Below are 20,885 nucleotides of genomic sequence, written 5' to 3' on the forward strand. Positions count from 1 at the left end.
AGAGAGAGAGAGAGAGAGAGAGAGAGAGAGAGAGAGAGAGAGAGAGAGAGGTGTTCAACGTTTTAATATACAACATAAAACAAAACTAAAATATTCGACCCTGTGACACTTGATGTTTGAGAATGTTAGCTAATCAATCATTTACACAAAGCGATATAACATGATGTTATTCCCAACATCTATGGATCCCCAACTAAAATGGCACAATATAAAGGATAACATTAACAAACAACTACAGATCTTACGAAATATGAAAACAACGTTCACATTTTCCATGAATTCCTTCCACGGAAGAAATGCTGTCAGAAATTCAATAGAATCCAGTTAACATAGAATCCAAAATCTGGGCAAAATATGTTCATCAGCAAAGACTGGAAAACAACCCATTGCCTTTGCATTATTTGTGTTCATTATCTTGTAACTGTATATCTATATCCCCGGTTACACTGACGCCGAGTAACAGCCAAGTCATTATACCCAGCTGATGCCCTGTTCAGACCCTCCTCCTCTCCTGGGTACTACAATGGCCTCATTATTACTTAACCGTCTTCTGCATTTACTCAAGAGTCATATTCTCTCGGCGCCTTCGGAGGAAGGCGTCATCTTGTCAATTGTATCATGTCATAACCACGTGGAAAAGTTGTAACGTCATAAAACGTTTGACTCGTTGCTTACATGTTACACATACAAAATGGACTTGTTGCAACACCGTCATAAACATGGGAAACTTGTTGTACACGTCATAAAAACGTTTGAACTCGTTGCTTACATGTTACACATACAAAATGGAAACTTGTTGCACACGTCATAAACACATGGGAAACTTGTTGTACACATGCCAAACACATGATAAACTTGTTGCATAAATGTCATAAACACATGGGAAACTTGTTAAATACATGTCATAAACACGTGGGATACTTGTTGAACACTTCAGAAATGGGTGGGAATCTTGTTGCACAGATGTCATAAAAACACATTGGAAAGTTCTTGCCATAAACACGTGGGAAACTTGTTGCACACATCATAAAAAGTGGGAAACTTGTTGCACACATGTCATAAATACGTTGGTAACTTCATGTTCACACGTTACAAACAGGTTACATACACGTTCACGACTTGTTGGTTGTTTCCTAACCACTGCTATATATAACTCCCGTTCACGAGTTACGTCATTGACTTGTTTCAACCTGTTTGTGATACGCATGCAGCAAGTCTCTCTCTCTCTCTCCACCCAAAAACCAATGACACATCTCACCATTATTACAGCAAAATAACTGTAATTTCTGCAGCACACGAACATCAGACAAAAATGAAAGCCAGAATCCCCCAAAGTAAAAGCTCGGCCTATATTTATTATCTCTAACGAATCAATCGCTTCTTCCAGAATCGTCAACAGGACGATTTTCCAGTCGCCGAAGAAGACAAAGATCCTGACAAGGTCGAAGAAGGACTTTCTTCATTTCCTCCAGAGAAGGAAATGTTTCAAGGATCACTGATCTCACTCGACGTCAATTAACGGAGAGAGAGAGAGAGAGAGAGAGAGAGAGAGAGAGAGAGGGAATAATTACAGAAATAACATAAATCTCTTTCTTTGGTTTTTAAATAATTAGCTGCCTTTCTCTCTTTCTACCAAACTCACCCCATTCTCTTCGCCATGATCATACCCCCTCCATTCAACCCATTCTCACCCTACTCACACGCTCTAATCCCATGCTCTCACCCTCTCCTCATTCTCTCCACCAAATAACCCAAACTGTCACCCCTACTCACCCCCCCCACACCACTACCATCTCCCACTCACTCCCCACTAGTCCCACTTCATCCTACTCTTCCCCCACTCACCCCACTTCATATCAGAAACTCCTAAAGACCAAGAAAGAAAACGCTCTGGTTCAACCTCTCACAAATCACTGAAAAACTTGAAATAAATTCCTTTGAGAAAACTCAAATCTTTCCTGACAGCTTTTGTGAACAATGGTAATGAGAAAAAAAAAAAAAAGAGGCCTGATATTTCAGTGGTCATTATAATCTCATGAGAGAGAGAGAGAGAGAGAGAGAGAGAGAGAGAGAGAGAGAATGTACTGTCACTTTCACCAAAATATATCCCTGGATCTCATCGGATTTGGTAATTATTTAACCATACAAAATAACATATTTTAAACAGCGGTTATTTCCATAACATTTGATAACACAAAAATCCTATTTATTTACACTCTTGTTACCAAGGAAATAGTTAATTATCATAATTCTGTTATTTCTTTAATAACATTGCGTTTGAATCCTATATAAGCCCACTTGTGAAATTTTCTAAACCAACAAAAAAGAAAAAATTATAATAAAAACTGTAGACTGTCAGCGACGCCAGAAGATCAAAGCGAGTAGTTAGTGCCACTCAATGAAATTATGAAGGCAATGAACATATGTACCCTCCCCCCTCCCCCCTACCCCCCACCCACCCCCCACAAGAGACTTCATATAAATGCGAGCTTCTTGAAACTGGAGCAAAGTTAAAAGGAGAGACTGAAAGCAGCAGATAAGAGAAAGAAAGAGAAAGCATATTACCAGCAAATGAAAAGTTATTACGAACCCTTACCCCACCACTTACAGTGGGCCATGCAACCCTTGATATAGGTGGCACCCTCCTGAGGTACCATCCAAAAATAAATTACTGCTCTCAAATCTCAGGTCCCACAAAACAACCCTCACTCTTTTTGGAAAATCCAAAAATAGAAATTTCTCTCCCTCAATGTAATTACATTATCGGAAATGTCATTATGCAGGTGATAGCAGCAGAAGCAGTATTAATAATTGTGGTTCCTTTATTGCAATGAATTGAAATGAGAACAACAGTATTATGTGTTACCTAAAATGGTTTTAATTCTAATAATAATATTATTAAGCATTTCTTATTAGAATTTAAATCTTAATTCCTTCGAAGAGTTTACAAATTATTCTATTCATCTTTTTCTGCTTTCTATCACTGTCCTACAGATGAATATATCTGTAATAAAATTGGTCCGTTTCTGAAACACACGAAAACTATATTCACTAGCCTACTCGAATGTGTGTGTGTGTGGTGTGTGTGTGTGTGTGAGAGAGAGAAAAAAAAAATTGATAAAGAGGAAATGGTCTAGTTGATGGTTGACTGTAAATTTGATATCACTTTTTCAGACAGACAGACAGCTTATTTTCAGAGACTTGGAGAAGACGAAAAAAGGCTTACTGAGAGAGAGAGAGAGAGAGAGAGAGAGAGAGAGAGAGAGAGAGAGAGAGCTAACTTCCAGCCGGTTTCACGAATACCGGAATGGACTAAACACAAAAAAAAAAAATAATTATTATAAATACTTTAGGCAAACAACACCAAGAGAAATAGTTATCGACAAATAATAATGAAAAAGAAGTGTTCACAACAGACCCCACTAGAGAAGAATCGCATTTGGAACAAAAGTAAATATTTAATTACGCAGCTTCTGGAGCAGTGACCAGAATGCTACCTGTAAAACAGAGATAATCCAGCAATACAAGACAGAAGGGGAATTACGAATATAATAATAATAATAATAATTAACTCACGAAATCCTTTAGCGTCGAAGGTAGACTCCTGGGTACCATCACCGGTTGGAATAAAAATCCAATTTAATAATTTGAAGAAATAATATGACGAAATTGTTGTAAAAAGCTATGACAACCTCTTTCCCTCTCTCTCTCATAGTAAGCTATTGCAGCCTCAATTGCTGTACAAACACCTATTATAGTATACATGAATATATATATATATATATATATATATATATATATATATATATATATATATATATATATATATATATGTGTGTGTGTGTGTGTGTGTGTGTGTGTGTGTGTGTGTAATGAGAGAGAGAGAGAGAGAGAGAGAGAGAGGCCATCCACGAAGAATATTCTACTGCCTAAAAAGATTGGTATCTGTCTATCTCTTTCCAAACATATATTATTCCTTGTTCCCTTCAGAGGGATGAGACTCTCTCTCTCTCTCTCTCTCTCTCTCTCGGCTCTCTCTCTCTCTCTCTCTCTCTCATCTAGGGCGTCTGAACCTCTACTGTGGATTCTCGAGTGTTGGAAGGCAGAAGGAAGGTCTTTTATTTCTCATTCTCCAGCCTTTGAAACGCTTTGAATTGAATCTCTGGTGGGCCTTTTATTTAAAAGGGAAAACTTCACTTGACAAAGGGATTTTGATCTGCAGATCTGTTTTTCATTTAGGAGTATTTTATGCCTTTTCCAATTACCAAAGATATGAAATGTCATATTGGGCAAATTTTAATTTTTCTTTTTTATTAAAAATCCATATACATTTTTCCCCTTACATTTTTTAATCTGAAAAGGTTTTGATTCACAGTTGTAAAAAAAATAAATAAAAAGCTTGCACTCGGATTTGGGGGCAAGGTGCATAAATGGCAAAATAAGGCGAGAGAAAAAAGTGGAGTATATCTTAGTTTAACCAGACCACTGAGCTGACAAACAGCTCTCCTAGGGCTGGCCAGAAAGATGAGATTTTGATTTACGCAGCTAGGAGCCAATTGGTTACTTAGCAACGGGACCTACAGCTTATTGTGGGATCCGAACCACACTATATAAAAAAATTCATTTCTAATCACTAGAAATAAATTCCACTGATTTAACGTAAAATAAGGAGAGAGAGAGAGAGAGAGAGAGAGAGAGAGAGAGAGAGAGCTGGTAGCCCAGACGTTTAACTATTGTAAATAACATGTCCATAATATTATTTAAGTAATATTATTAAAAATAGTTGTGGTTTATCAATCAATCAATCAAGAGAGAGAGAGAGAGAGAGAGAGAGAGAGAGAGAGAGAGAGTGCTAGCCGTAGTGGATAATAGTATATTAGTTTAACGTTAGGCCTACAAGCAGATGTTTACTATGAAAACAACAAAATAATAATAATAACAATAACAGCTGTATCTGGTGTGGACCAACAATCGAGGAACAGCCCCATCTGCACGACCAATTTCAAGTAATTGTCGTCGAATTTCCACTTGAAACTCAACACCGAACACCGACTTCAGTGCTAGACCGATAGTACCTCCAGGCAGTGTCTAGAACTTACAGTTTAGAGCAAGTGTTCTTCGTTAAAAAGTGACACTTAATGAATACTATTCACTTTTCATAAATACGTGAATATACTCGATGATCAAATTACTGATAATTATACCCCCAAGCATTTTTGAAAAACATAGGCCTAGGCTTACAACTTCGCTTACAAATTATCATAAGCCTAAAATCCAAAGTCTAAACCCTACCCAGAATATTGAATTATGATAATCAATGACTGACTGCTTATGCTTATTTTACGTTTCAGATATTCAAATTTAATGGTTAAATATGAAAATGGTTTTGACCGGATGTATTCAAATCCTTACCTTTGTCAACGGGATGTTGTGATGATGCCATCTTGGAACACGTTTTTCTTTTATCTGTTTTAACGCTGATCAGACACAAACTTTAGATATTCTCAGTTCAATAACAGACATTCGTAGGTACCCGCTCTAACATATTTAAGCTTCTAAGCTTTCGAATTAGCAAGAAGTTACGCTGTGAATTCAGTACACCGGCACCACGGTCAGAACAGGTCAGCCAGACAGCGTCCCAATTTTAAGCCTCTTCTGCGCACCTACGTCACCTGAGGGAGCGCGGTGGTAAGGACCATTAAGAACGTAGGTCTAACATACCGTCAAGAATCTTTTTAGAAGAGAATGTTTTTGAATGTGATCTTTCAAGTGTCAACAGAATGTAAATAAAACAACATTTGCGTTTTGAAAATATTTTATTAAGTTACAACTTTTATCTTTTTTCTTAGTGCCTCCCTGCATGGTTGCCCTTGACGTTTCCTATACTTTATCAAATTATTAAGATATCTCATTCGAAAATATACGGATATCTTTACATAAAAAGCTATAACATCGTCGGGAACTTCAATATTTAGCTTTTCCAATTCAAAGCAAAGCTTTTTAAACAATGTTTGCCCTCTTATGAGTGCTTTCCCGTTTACAGCATTAGAGATCACCCGCATTATTACTAACTGTGATAAAGAATGACTAGAAGGTACATGCAACTCCCACATCTCACACAGTCTATCCAAGTATCTATCACTCCTTGGTACTTCTTTATTCTTATTTCCTAACTCAAGGTATTTCACACAAAATATTTTGACAATATATCCCCCACTGTATTTGAGAACCTCCTCCTCAATTACTCCCTCGATATCTTTTTTATTTCTGTTTGCTCTCAAAAGGTTTTCTTCCTCATCAAAAACATCTTTTCCTAAATCAAAATCTAAATTTCTAAGATCTGTGTTGTTAGACATATTTCTAATGCTAACTCCCTTTCTTTTGTTACATACCTTCATTGGGAGATTCAAGGGATTTTGCAACTGAGGTAATATTACACTTTTCACTTATTACCTTCATTTCCTTGCCCAACGACAATTTTTTATGCCTGAATTTAAATTTCACTGCATTTGGATGTTCATGGTGACCATCCATGGCCTTATACACCCAAAGAAATGTTCAAGGCAATATTGATTTAATCTTTCTGTCAGCAGGTAGCCAATGCTATGAGAGGCTTTTAACATTAAATAAAGCAATGGTGGATTTACATAAAAAAATTATTCCTTTCTCCAGAATATATATTTGTTTGCATTAGGATTTTGAACTCATAATACTCATTAACTCGATGACCTTGAGTAATTTAATTTACCTGTTTGTTTTTTGCATCAATCCCAAAAACAGCGCTTTTACCAAACTCTTCATACACGCATGAAGAATTCATGATGTCGAGCCAATCATTCGTTATTAAAAGAATAAAATCGGACGTTTCACTCCAGTTTGGACACTTCAACGGTCTCCTTTCGCCTAAATATTTTACTGAATTGGCACATGATGTCACACCTTATTTCCACTGCTAATTTAACGCGCTGTCTTTGTTGACCCGTTACATTTAAATGGATTTCATTGATCTTGTATGCAAGCCCAAAGTCTTTTGGTTTTGACTAAGTATTTCTCGTATGATAGAAGCTGAAATACACTCTTCATTATTAAGGAAAAAACCAGTCAATAAACTATTTCTTACTAATTTGATTAAATGGGGAACATCAGAGAACGCAGCGTTAATTCTGTCAGCACGACAACAGGCATGACCCACTGGTCTTTGTATGGCTTTTCTTTTGGAAAACGATGGTATTTTATATTCGAGTTTTTCGTTTTTTCATGTATATTAGAACAACCAAATACTGCGCAGTTACTTGGCATTATCAATGGTAGAATGAATGAATGAATAAAAAGATATAATGGGCACACAGCCAGTCCTATAGATTTACCTTACGACTATGGGTAGCATATTGTTTTTGGTTAACCGCGTGTGAGAGACCAGGCGCGTGACGTCACATTATTGGTGATTCCTACCCAAAGCTGCGCGCTGGCTGACCTGTTGTATCTAGACCGTGGTGTTAACAAAACTTACAAACGTGGAACAGAGAGAGAGAGAGAGAGAGAGAGAGAGAGAGAGAGAGGAGAGGGGGGGGGGGGGGGAAACCAACAAAAGGGAACTAACTTACAGTCCTGGGGATTACGGGTGACAAGAACCAACCCTGTCATGAGAGGATCAGAGGTAGATGGAGGAGGATTCGATGTCCCTGTTTGTTCTCGAGTCTGTAGTCTCTCTCTCTCTCTCTCTCTCTCTCTCTCTCTCTCTCTCTCTCTCTCCTCCAACAAGATATCGTCTGCTTTTACATTTCAATGGTTTAATAAGATAAACAGAATGACAGAAAGATGAATTCGATTCATAAATATGAAGGAGGAGGTAGAGGTCACAGTCCAAATGAGAGATCGACCCAACCTGAATTTGGAATGATGCTTACTTTGTATAAAAGTCGCAAAGGTATTTTTTAGCCTCCTTTGAAGTTCTTCGTTGGACGAGTGGTTTACTTGCTCGCCTACCTATTCGGTAGTGAGAGTTCGATTCCCCGCTCTGCCAACGTGGAATCAGAGGAATTTATTTCAGGTGATTAGAAATTCATTTCTCGATATAATGTGGTTCGGATCCCACAGTAAGCTGTAGGTCACCGTTGCTAGGTAACCAATTGGTTCCAAGCCACGTAAAAATATCTAATCCTGGTTAAACTAAGATATACGTCACTTTTAGCCTGTTTTGATAGTTGCCAGTTTCCTTATTATGTTGTTTGCTATACCTTTTTTTTTCAGTTACAGTTATTTTATAACAGTGCAATTACGTATAATTTTGGGATACGTTTACCACTGAAAACTTTAATTCGAGTTTTCAAATAAGCTTACTGTCCATCCTATGAGGAGATCCGAGTCAGAATCTTACGACGCAAAAGACAAAGTTGCGGGCGCGCGCGCGACTATGTGCAATTAAAAACTTGATCCCTCAAAGATGTCAAACCTGGGTTCTCGAGAGATTTAAGCCTACAGGACTGCTCCATAGGAAGGCCGTAATCTTAATTCCCCCCCCACCCCCACCCTGCCCCCCACCCACCCCCCGCCCCAGTCCTGGCATACTCTCTCTCTCTCTTCTCTCTCTCTCTCTCTCTCTCTCTCTTCTCTCTCTCTCTCGCCTGACCATCTGTGTATTTTCTTTTTGAAAATGGACAAAATTTCTGCAAAAAATATTGACAACAAATTTATCTCAGAAAATACTGAATTAGGAGAATAAATAAATCATTGAAACGATATGGGTTTGGCGAATCGATTTTTCATAAATGGGAATACTATTAATTAAATAGATAAATGAATTTCCTGGAGAGGTATGAATGATAAAAAGGGTTATACTGAACGGGAAGCCGTATCTGGTTACTTCTCCCACCACCTAAATCATTCTTTCACTTTAAATATATATCTAAACAACCAACCATAACATACAACCAATAGGAGACAATTACACAGTTATTATCATTATTACTCAGAAGATAAGCCCTGTCCACATGACACAAGCCCATCAAAGGGGCCACCGACTTGAAATCGAAGCTTCCAAAGAATATTCTGGCCTTCATCAGAAAGAAGTAACAGGAGATATTAGGAAATAAAGAAAGAAGAGATCACTTATTAGAAAAGAAACAAATAACATCACAAATTAACAGTCTCGCACCCAGAACAGACAAGGTCAGTAACGAAGAAGGGAAAAGGGCGTGACAGATTACCCCAATTCGTCTTCCTCTTCGATTCCCAAAGGAAATTGATGAGGAGAGAATCCATCGCTATGCTGGACGATGATTTTTTATTATTATTATTATTATTAATTTTTTTTTTTTTTTTTTTTTTTTTTTTTTTTTTTTTTTTTTTTTTTTTTGCTCTATCACAGTCCTCCAATTCGACTGGGTGGTATTTATAGTGTGGGGTTCCGGGTTGCATCCTGCCTCCTTAGGAGTCCATCACTCTTCTTACTATGTGTGCCGTTTCTAGGATCCACACTCTTCTGCATGAGTCCTGGAGCTACTTCAGCTTCTAGTTTTTCTAGATTCCTTTGTTTTCAGGGATCTTGGGATCGTGCCTAGTGCTCCTATGATTATGGGTACGATTTCCACTGGCATATCCCATATCCTTCTTATTTCTATTTTCAGATCTTGATACCTATCCAATTTTTCCTCTCTTTCTCTTCAACTCTGGTGTCCCATGGTATTGCGACATCAATGAGCGATACTTTCTTCTTGACCTTGTCAATCAACGTCACGTCTGGTCTGTTTGCACGTATCACCCTATCCGTTCTGATACCATAGTCCCAGAGGATCTTTGCCTGATCGTTTTCTATCACTCCCTCACAGTGGAGGGCTTTTGCTACTGAATCATGCCTCTTTTTGTACTGGTTCTGTGCAAGTGCCGGGCATTCACTTGCTATGTGGTTTATGGTTTCACTTTTCGTATTGCACTTCCTACATATGGAAGAGATGTTATTTCCGTCTATCGTACTTTGAACATATCTGGTTCTTAGGGCCTGATCTTGTGCCGCTGTTTATCATTCCTTCAGTTTCCTTCTTTAGCTCTCCCCTCTGTAGCCATTGCCATGTGTCATCGCTGGCTAGTTCTTTAGTCTGTCTCATGTATTGTCCGTGCATTGGTTTGTTGTGCCAGTCCTCTGTTCTTTCTGTTTCTGGTCTCCGTATATTTCTGGGTCTTCGTCTGCTTTTATTAGTCCTTCTTCCCATGCACTCTTTAGCCACTCGTCTTCACTGGTTTTCAGATATTGCCCGCCCCAGTGCTCTGTTTTCGATGTTGACGCAGTCCTCTATACTTAGTAGTCCTCTCCCTCCTTCCTTTCGTGTTATGTATAGTCTGTCCGTATTTGCTCTTGGGTGTAGTGCTTTGTGTATTGTCATATGTTTCCTGGTTTTCTGATCTATGCTGCGGAGTTCTGCCTTCGTCCATTCCACTATTCCTGCGCTGTATCTGATTACTGGCACTGCCCATGTGTTTATTGGCTTTTATCAAAAAAAAAAAATATTTCCGGCGTTGAGTTTTGACTTGAGTATCGCCTTGAGTCATTATTATTATTATTATTATTATTATTATTATTATTATTTATTATTATTATTATTATTACAGAATAGGAGTGAATTCGCTCGTAAGGTCTCAACGAGGTTCATTCTTTGAGGTTAATCTGATTTTTCTTAGTTCCTTCATTTTCTGGTTTGTTCCTCTTATGATGTCTGATTTATTAATTATTATTATTATTATTTTATTATTTTTTTTTTTTTTTGCTCTATCACAGTCCTCCAATTCGACTGGGTGGTATTTATAGTGTGGGGTTCCGGGTTGCATCCTGCCTCCTTAGGAGTCCATCACTCTTCTTACTATGTGTGCCGTTTCTAGGATCACACTCTTCTGCATGAGTCCTGGAGCTACTTCAGCCTCTAGTTTTTCTAGATTCCTTTTTCAGGGATCTTGGGATCGTGCCTAGTGCTCCTATGATTATGGGTACGATTTCCACTGGCATTATCCCATATCCTTCTTATTCTATTTTCAGATCTTGATACTTATCCAATTTTTCCCTCTCTTTCTCTTCAAACTCTGGTGGTCCCATGGTATTGCGACATCAATGAGTGATACTTTCTTCTTGACCTTGTCAATCAACGTCACGTCTGGTCTGTTTGCACGTATCACCCTATCCGTTCTGATACCATAGTCCCAGAGAATCTTTGCCTGATCGTTTTCTATCACTCCTTCAGGTTGGTGCTCGTACCACTTATTACTGCAAGGTAGCTGATGTTTCTTGCACAGGCTCCAGTGGAGGGCTTTTGCTACTGAATCATGCCTCTTTTTGTACTGGTTCTGTGCAAGTGCCAGGCATTCACTTGCTTATGTGGTTTATGGTTTCACTTTTCGTATTGCACTTCCTACATATGGTAGAGATGTTATTTCCGTCTATCGTACTTTGAACATATCTGGTTCTTAGGGCCTGATCTTGTGCCGCTGTTATCATTCCTTCAGTTTCCTTCTTTAGCTCTCCCCTCTGTAGCCATTGCCATGTGTCATCGCTGGCTAGTTCTTTAGTCTGTCTCATGTATTGTCCGTGCATTGGTTTGTTGTGCCAGTCCTCTGTTCTTTCTGTCTTTCCTCCTGTCTCTGTATATTTCTGGGTCTTCGTCTGCTTTTTTTTATTAGTTCCTCCCCTCCTTCCCATGCACTCTTAGGCCACTCGTCTTCACTGGTTTTCAGATATTGCCCCAGTGCTCTGTTTTCGATGTTGACGCAGTCCTCTATACTTAGTAGTCCTCTCCCTCCTTCCTTTCGTGTTATGTATAGTCTGTCCGTATTTGCTCTTGGGTGTAGTGCTTTGTGTATTATCATATGTTTCCTGGTTTTCTGATCTATGCTGCGGAGTTCTGCCTTCGTCCATTCCACTATTCCTGCGCTGTATCTGATTACTGGCACTGCCCATGTGTTTTATGGCTTTTATCATATTTCCGGCGTTGAGTTTTGACTTGAGTATCGCCTTGAGTCTCTGCATATATTCTTTCCTGATCGTGTCCTTCATCTCTTGGTGTTTTATATCTCCTCCTTCCATTATTCCCAGGTATTTGTATCCTGTCTCATCTATGTGTTTGATGCTTGCTCCCATCTGGTAGCTTTATCCCTTCAGTTCTCGTTACTTTGCCTTTTTGTATGTTGACTAAGGCGCATTTTTCTATTCCAAACTCCATCCTGATGTCCCCAGATACAATCCTTACAGTCTGGATTAGGGTATCTATTTCCTTGATGCTCTTACCATACAGCTTGATGTCGTCCATGAACATCAGATGGTTGATTCTGTTGCCTCTTTTCTTGAGTTGGTACCCGGCATCCATCTTCTGTAGTACTTTATTATTATTTTATTATTATTATTATTTATTATTATTATTATTATTCACAAACGGTGTCTACCAAACATAGTTACACAAATCCAAAAGTGACTATTGTTATACACCACTATTGGTCTCATGCGCATTGGTCTGAGAAATTATGATTTTTAACAGAAATGAATATGAATCATTCATCATCATAATAATAACAGTTGCATTTTTTTTTTCAAAGCCCATATTGAGGAATCAATCAATAGAAGAGAAGGTTTTATTAAATACAAAATTTCAATGAAGAAAACAATAAATAGAAACAGATTTAATAACAGCCTAATCTCCTACTGAAGAGAATCCGATTCTATAAGTAAGGGGAAAAAATGAAACCAGAAGTCGCTTTAGCCGAGATAATCTTGATGGAGACCTTTCTCAAAACCTCATTCTCCCGAGATTAAAAAGACGTTTGATAGTTGGAATGACGCTGCTCTCGCTCGGGCGGTGAAATGGGGCACATGATCTCCTTTCCCCTGGTTCCTTCTTAACTTTCTTTTAATAGAAACTTTCTTTTTATGGAGCGATATTACTGATGCATTCGGTGGTTATGACGTGACGAAGGGTTCGCTACTGTCGTCACAAAAACAGCGGGGTCAGCGTTGAGCGTGGGAGGATTCGGAGGGGAAACTCCACCTTTGTTTTTTCATTAGAAATCATCTTCTATACTTTGCTATATTTATGTTCTTTAATAAAAAGTAAGTATTTATACATGAATAGACTAGGAGAGGCTACAGGTGAATATGAATGTTAAATTAAATTCACACTAGTAAACTGGAAAGAGACGAAGTTTAAGTAATATTTGTCTCAAACGCTTTGATAAATGACACAGAATTCAATACGAGAGAGAGAGAGAGAGAGAGAGAGAGAGAGAGAGAGAGAGAGAGAGAGAGAGAGAGAGAGAGAATATTATCTATGCATCGTATCAACAATCCCCAACCAGAACATAAAAAATACAAACTTGGACAAAACCATAAAAACAAGACAATGAAATATTATTCCACGCTTCGCCAGATGGGTGCAACTCATGAATGCTAAACAGGAACTCAGAATGAGCATAACATTAAATCAACGAACTCGGATATTATTTTAAATTTGTGGAAACTAAACAAAAAAAATGAAAACGTACTATTTACGACCAGATCATGGAATCACTCATGTCAGTTATGACATGCCTGCTTAATTAATTTGGCATCAATGTTAAAGTAAATCATTACACAAGGAAAATGTTTTGGGAAATGAATGCATTTCATTCTCAATCTGTCATCAGTGAAAGTGAACTATTAAATGTGAAGAAATGTTGAGGAAATAACTAAAGTTTATGAGTGGAAAAATTGTTCACTATCAGCGATGTTCCGTCAGGTAGGGAGGACCTTAGGATATATACATGGTTGGCCTTCTTGATTTTGATCACTTCTGGATTTCAAAACACCTCTGTTTCTTCATATTCTCAAGAGATTCAAGTGTCTAAACACAAGTTTTAAAAAGCAATGAAGTAGAAGCTGACAATTACGATAAACTAAAAATTCTTACGATTACTGACTGAGACCAGCGCCAGCTATATACAAAAAAGAAAAAAACTATGATAAAGTAAAAGGCAGAAATTCTGTAAGGAAGTTCACTACCTGTAAAATAATATTTTCTGGTTCAAGTTATGGAATTGCTACTGTCAAGCCAGGACTAGGGTGGACACTTCGTCCTATCCAGCGCTTCAAGACTTAAGGTGGGGTAAACAGGGAGTTGGAGTGGTTGGACAGCGAGACGAAAAGATCCAGAAAATAAAAAGATGAAATACTGGGGTCCAAAGGTAGAACTGAGAGAAACCCCGACAGCTGCACTTAGAAGCAATAGCTAGAGAGGTTGATTAATTGATTTCTGACTACTACAATTGTCTTAAAACTTAGGTTATTGACGCCGCGATAGAGAGGTTGGACAGCAAGAATGGTGGTGAAGTAGAAGGCTAACGTGGGTGCAGCTAGGGGCCAAAGGGAAGCTGCAAACGCCATTTAATAATGTCTACAGTCTACCACATGAATTGCAATGAAGGTGCTAGCTCATACGGGGAAAATCAAAATGTGTAGATCACCGGTACCGCAATGAACGAAATATGGGTCTACAATAACGGTTTCACTTATAACAGCTGAAGGTGGATTGAGCTGATGTACAAACATATACTGCTGTATCACATTATTAACTACTATAGTCGATTCACTTAAGGTAGCTTCCTGGGTGAGCCTATGCCTACGAGACGTTTGTTTGGCGGTTTGCTGATGGCTGGGGAGCTGCCTACTCCAGTACCAGCCAATCAGCGGCCGACCAAACAAACGTCCCCGTAAGCATAGAGCTCATCGAAGATTCTACCTTAAGTGAACCAGTTATAGTTTGTCAAATGAGCTTTCCCCTTCCCCCAAGGAAGCCTTACCCCAAAGGCAGCGGTCATTTCCTGATAGGGGTTAAGGTATAAGGCCTTTTCCCACGCGATGCACCAACAGGCTCTTCCTGGGAATTCCAGACACAATCCAGCAAATCCCGTTCTTCCATTCCAGGCCGTTGTTCCAGGCAACAGAGCGTGATGGAGCCTGGATCCAGCCCTGACTCCCAGCCAGGGTGGAAGACGTAGGTGAACTATTTGGTAGTTAACAAAAAAATAGAGCTATGCTAGGCTGGGTTTGGTTCTATCTATTCAGGAGGCAACTCGATGGGATATTATTATTGAATATAATTTATCAACGTCTGTACAAACGGTTATTCATTCCACATCGATTTAGAAAGAAATTATTTCATCTACAAAGCCTTAATATTTTCTTAATTTTCATCCACTTAAATGATCTTATTAATTATATTTTTTTCGATATTATCACATTTAACTCTTGAGTACTACTTCAGTCTTAAAATAATGAAGAGTGAGCGATTGATGAGAATAAACATGAATAAAAATAGTCAAAACAAAACAGCCTCACTAGACTCAAGGCCTAAATGATATCAAGCTCAGCCTAAAATCTGAATAATAAGCGTTCAATCCCCGATCCGGGCAAGGAGCGGATATATAAATACATAATAATCAACCTCTTCAGAATATTCCTAAAATGATACAAAACCGCGAGGAAAACCCGGCGGAAGTCCTTTCAGAAGACTCGACAATCCCCCGTAACAGAATATCGAGCAGCCATGAAAATCCAGTTATGATCGGGCGACAATACGTTCCAATAATGTTACGACTGGCGTTATGTCAACAGTTTCATTCCGACGTCGTAGGGGATTCGTTTTACGCGTAGGGGATTCGTTTTACCGATCCAAGATGGCCGAGACTGTCCTTTGCTTTCAGGCAACGGGAACAGAGGCTGAATGAATACAACTGATTCCTAAGCTCTAACAACGTCCCTTTCTAAGAGGGATGTCCGGGGCACATTCCAAGGACGCATTCCAGTTCCCATTCCAGGGAAGGTCGCTTCGTCTGAGCAGAAACCTCGTAGGTTCCGACTTCCATCTTCGGTGGGAGACAAAATCCCTAATGGTTTGTTAACTTAAAAGGTCAAATAATCTAAATTATAAAAACTTTTTTGTGGGGTGAAAACTCGATTTTATACGCATTTCTAACAGTATTTAATTATGAGTAAAACCGCAATAATAACAATAACAACAACAATTAGAAGAACACCATCTTCATCAACGAGAAAAATAATAAACAAAAGTCAAAATGTCCGTTCAATCAGAAGGAACGAAGTCTGTAAATACAAACATACTAAGAGTTGTCTCTTATTCAAGCACTTGAAAATAGGAAGCACTCAACACACATAAATATAACACTAACCAATTGGAGAAACATTCTTTAATATTCAGAATATCATAAACATAAACAATATCAAACACTTGGAGAAGTATTCATTACTACTAAAACTAAGGCCATATCAAGAACGAAGCCATTTCAGAAAGAAAAAAAAATAATAAAAACACATTAAATGTTCAAAATTCGAAGCTGTCAACTTGAAGTCTGAGACAACGAGATCACATTCAAGTTACGGGAATAAGTATCGCAAGGATTGTTGGTCCTCAGGGTAACAGAACACTAACATCTCGCCTACATTAATTATAGTTATAGTATTTTGGCTGTTCAAGTTCCGAAACGAAATTTTACAATATTCTTTACTCAATTGGGAATCCAGGGGAATATTCGTCTTGCTTTCGTAATAAATAAGGAAATATACAATAATAATAATAATAATAATAATAATAATAACGAGCACCAACCTGAGGGAGTGATAGAAAACGATCAGGCAAAGATCTTCTGGGACTATGGTATCAGAACGGATAGGGTGATACGTGCAAACAGGATGGAGTTTGGAATAGAAAAATGCGCCTTAGTCAACATACAAAAAGGCAAAGTAACGAGAACTGAAGGGATAAAGCTACCAGATGGGAGCAACATCAAACACATAGATGAGACAGGATACAAATACCTGGGAATAATGGAAGGAGGGGAATAAAATCCCAAGAGGAGAAGGACACGATTAGGAAAGAAATATATGCAGAGACTCAAGGCGATACTCAAGTTAAAACTCAACGCCGGAAATATGATAAAGCCATAAAACATGGGCAGTGCCAGTAATCAGATACAGCGCAGGAATAGTGGAATGGACGAAGGCAGAACTCCGCAGCATAGAACAGAAAACCAGGAAACATATGACAATACACAAAGCACTACACCCAAGAGCAAATACGGACAGACTATACATAACACGAAAGGAAGGAGGGAGAGGACTACTACGTATAGAGGACTGCGTCAACATCGAGAACAGAGCACTGGGGCAATATCTGAAAACCAGTGAAGACGAGTGGCTAAAAAGTGCATGGGAAGAAGGGCTAATAAAAGTAGACGAAGACCCACAAATATACAGAGACAGGAGAATGACAGAACAGAACAGAGGACTGGCACAACAAACCAATGCACGGACAATACATGAGACAGACTAAAGAACTAGCCAGTGATGACACATGGCAATGGCTACAGAGGGGAGAGCTAAAGAAGGAAACTGAAGGAATGATAACAGCGGCACAAGATCAGGCCCTAAGAACCAGATATGTCCAAAGAACGATAGACGGAAAATAACATCTCCTCCCATGTGTAGGAAGTGCAATACGAAAAATGAAACCATAAACCACATAGCAAGCGAATGCCCGGCACTTGCACAAAACCAGTACAAAAAGAGGCTTGATTCAGTGGCAAAAGCCTCCACTGGAGCCTGTGCAAGAAACATCAGCTACCTTGCAGTAATAAGTGGTACGAGCACCAACCAGAGGAGTGATAGAAAACGATCAGGCAAAGATCCTCTGGGACTATGGTATCAGAACGGATAGGGTGATACGTGCAAACAGACCAGACGTGACGTTGATTGACAAAGTCAAGAAGAAAGTATCACTCATTGATGTCGCAATACCATGGGACACCAGAGTTGAAGAGAAAGAGAGGGAAAAAATGGATAAGTATCAAGACCTGAAAATAGAAATAAGAAGGATATGGGATAATGCCAGTGGAAATCGTACCCATAATCATAGGAGCACTAGGCACGATCCCAAGATCCCTGAAAAGGAATCTAGCAAAAACTAGAGGCTGAAGTAGCTCCAGGACTCATGCAGAAGAGTGTGATCCTAGAAACGGCACACACAGTAAGAAAAAGTGATAGGACTCCTAAGGAGGCAGGATGCAACCCGGCCCCACCCCACTATAAATACCACCCAGTCGAATTGGAGGACTGTGATAGAGCACAAAAAAAAAAAAAAAAAAAAAAAAAAAAAAAAAAAATAATAATATTAATCATAAATAATAAAAATTACATACAATTATTTTCAACCGGCTTAATTTATTTAAACAAAATTCTCTCTCTCTGTTTTTTTTTTTCTGTAAGCTCTACAACACCATAAATACGCATCACAATTGACCTTTGAAAGCCTCCTGCCTGAAAAATAGCGACACGAAACCCTGAAAAATAGCTTTGATATTCCTCCCCAATACAAAATGGAGCATTCAGTTTATGATGCTGTTGTGGCATTGGGCACCGAAGCACAACTGAATCCTCAGTTCATGACGAATGAGAACTTCTAAATCCCCGTGCAATGCTTCTTTGCTAATGCACTGGAGATTCAACAACGCGCAGATAAGCCTATACGTGGAATATCAGAAGTTGAACCAGGAACTGTGAGCTTTAAAAAACAAAATTTATTTCGTTATGACTAACAACACGCGTTCCCAGTCCTCCCTTTCCAGAGGTAATTCGGGTCGTCTTTTTCTTGTGCTGTGTTCATGTCGTTGCAATGTTCCGCTAGTCCAGGACAAACGATAAATACATCCAAACAATTATTATTATTATTATTATTATTATTATTATTATTATTATTATTATTATTATTATTATTATTATTATTATTATTACTGAAAGGGTCAAATGGGCCTTCAACTTGCTTAGCCCAAAACTCTCACATTATGTATATAGTATATGGCACTCATCTAGAAAATAACGATATGTATTTCAATAAATAATTCCCTTCTCCTAGTTTGCAAAATTCATTAAGGAAAAATTTTTCTTTTCCCGTAATAATCCTTTCTTCAAAAAGGAAAAAAAGATACAAAACAAACATATTATTTTTGAGAACAAAATGTGATTGGAAGTCTTATCCACGAGAATATCTCATTAAAAATCATAAGAAATCACTTTTCGCATTCTTCTAAATAACTAACCACTTGTTTTGTTTATGTGGTCATTCCTTAAAAAATGAAGTTTACCGGAAAACCACAAACTAAAGAGTCCCTGTTAACCTGTGGGGATCACGTCGCGACCCACAAAATGCCTTTGTCAGAGAGAGAGAGAGAGAGAGAGAGAGAGAGAGTGAGTTACAAGGAATTACAAGGATTAGGATATCTCAAAGGCTGGTTAGTCCCTCCGAGGAGACATCGTGTGCTCACTATCTGTAGGAGCAGGTTTTACTGTGCATTCAGTGTCCTAATGATTTTGTCTAGCTTTCTTTTAAACTCTTCCACACTGTTGCTGTTTACAACTTCTGGTGGCAGTTTATTCCAGGTGTCACATATCATGTATGTAAAGAAGTTCCCACAATGGGATGTGTTGTATCTCTTCAGTTCTAGTTTCCATCCATTATTTCCTGTCTGGTTTTCGTTTAATGTAAATAGGTTACTGTCTATTCTTGTTATGCCTTTCAGTATTTTAAATATTCTTATTAGTTGTCCTCGCAATCGTCGTGTTTCTAAGCCATACATGTTCAGGCTCTCTAGTCGTCTTCGGTAACCTATTTGCCTGATGGATGGAATTAACTTTGTGGCTCTTGCTTGTACTCCTTCTAATCTATTTATGTCTTTTCTTAGTGTTGGTGACCAAAACTATACTGCATATTGAAGATGGGGTCTACCTATTGGTGTGTAGAGCTGCAGCACAGTTTCCTTGTTTCTGTATTTGAACTGCCTCTTTATGTATCCCACTAGTTTCTGTGCCTTCTTTTCTGCTTTTATTCACTATTTTGTGGATTTTAAGTCCTTGGTAATAATGACTCCAAGGTCCTCCTCTTGTTCTACACTAATTATGTCATTCCCAAGCACTTTACACTTTACACTTATTCTACGTTAAAAGGCATTTGCCATTTTTTTACCACTCTCCTATTTTCATTAGATCATTTCTTAAACTTTGCAGTGCATCTGAGTCTACTGCATTAAAACCTAGTTTGGTGTCATCTGCAAATTTGGCTATCCTGCTAGTTAAGCTTACATCAGTGTCATTAATGTGAATAAAAAACAAGAGACGGCCAAGGACAGACTCCTGGGGAACTCCGCTTGTTACATCTGCCCATTCTGATTCTTCACCATTTATTACGACTCTGTTTTCTATAAGTTAGCCAGTCTTCGATCCAGTCTACTGTTTCTCCTACAATTCCTAAAGCTCTGACTTTTGTCATCAGTTTCTTGTGTGGGACTTTGTCAAAGGCCTTTTGGAAATCTAAGTAGAGTATATCTATTGCTCTACTACTGTTGTAGATACCTAGCATGTTATAAAAAAACTCCTAGAGGTTTGATAGGCAGGATCTGTTTTGTCTGAAACCGTGTTGACTGTTTAACAATAAGTTGTTTCTATCTATGTCATCCACAATTTGATCTGCAATTATGGACTCAAAAATCTTGTAAATGACTCACGTTAGGCAGATTGGTCTATAATTTCCTTGGTCTATAATTTACCGGCTCTTCTCTTGGAGCTTTTTTGTAAACTGGGGGCATATTTCATAGTTTCCATCCTTTTGGTGCCTTTCTTTGTTCAGCACTTTTCCTGTAGAGTTTATATAGGTGAGGAACGATCTCTTCTTTTAGCTCTTTAATTTCTCCTGGATGAATTGGAGATTTGAATTTGTTGAGTTTGTCTATATTGTTTTTAATGGCCTGTTCTCTAAATATTATTTTGTCCAGTGGATCTGCCCCTTCATATTTAATAGCAGGTTCCGGTA

This window comes from Macrobrachium nipponense, chromosome 25, assembly GCF_015104395.2.
Source record: "Macrobrachium nipponense isolate FS-2020 chromosome 25, ASM1510439v2, whole genome shotgun sequence".
In the NCBI taxonomy this organism is placed as follows: domain Eukaryota; kingdom Metazoa; phylum Arthropoda; class Malacostraca; order Decapoda; family Palaemonidae; genus Macrobrachium; species Macrobrachium nipponense.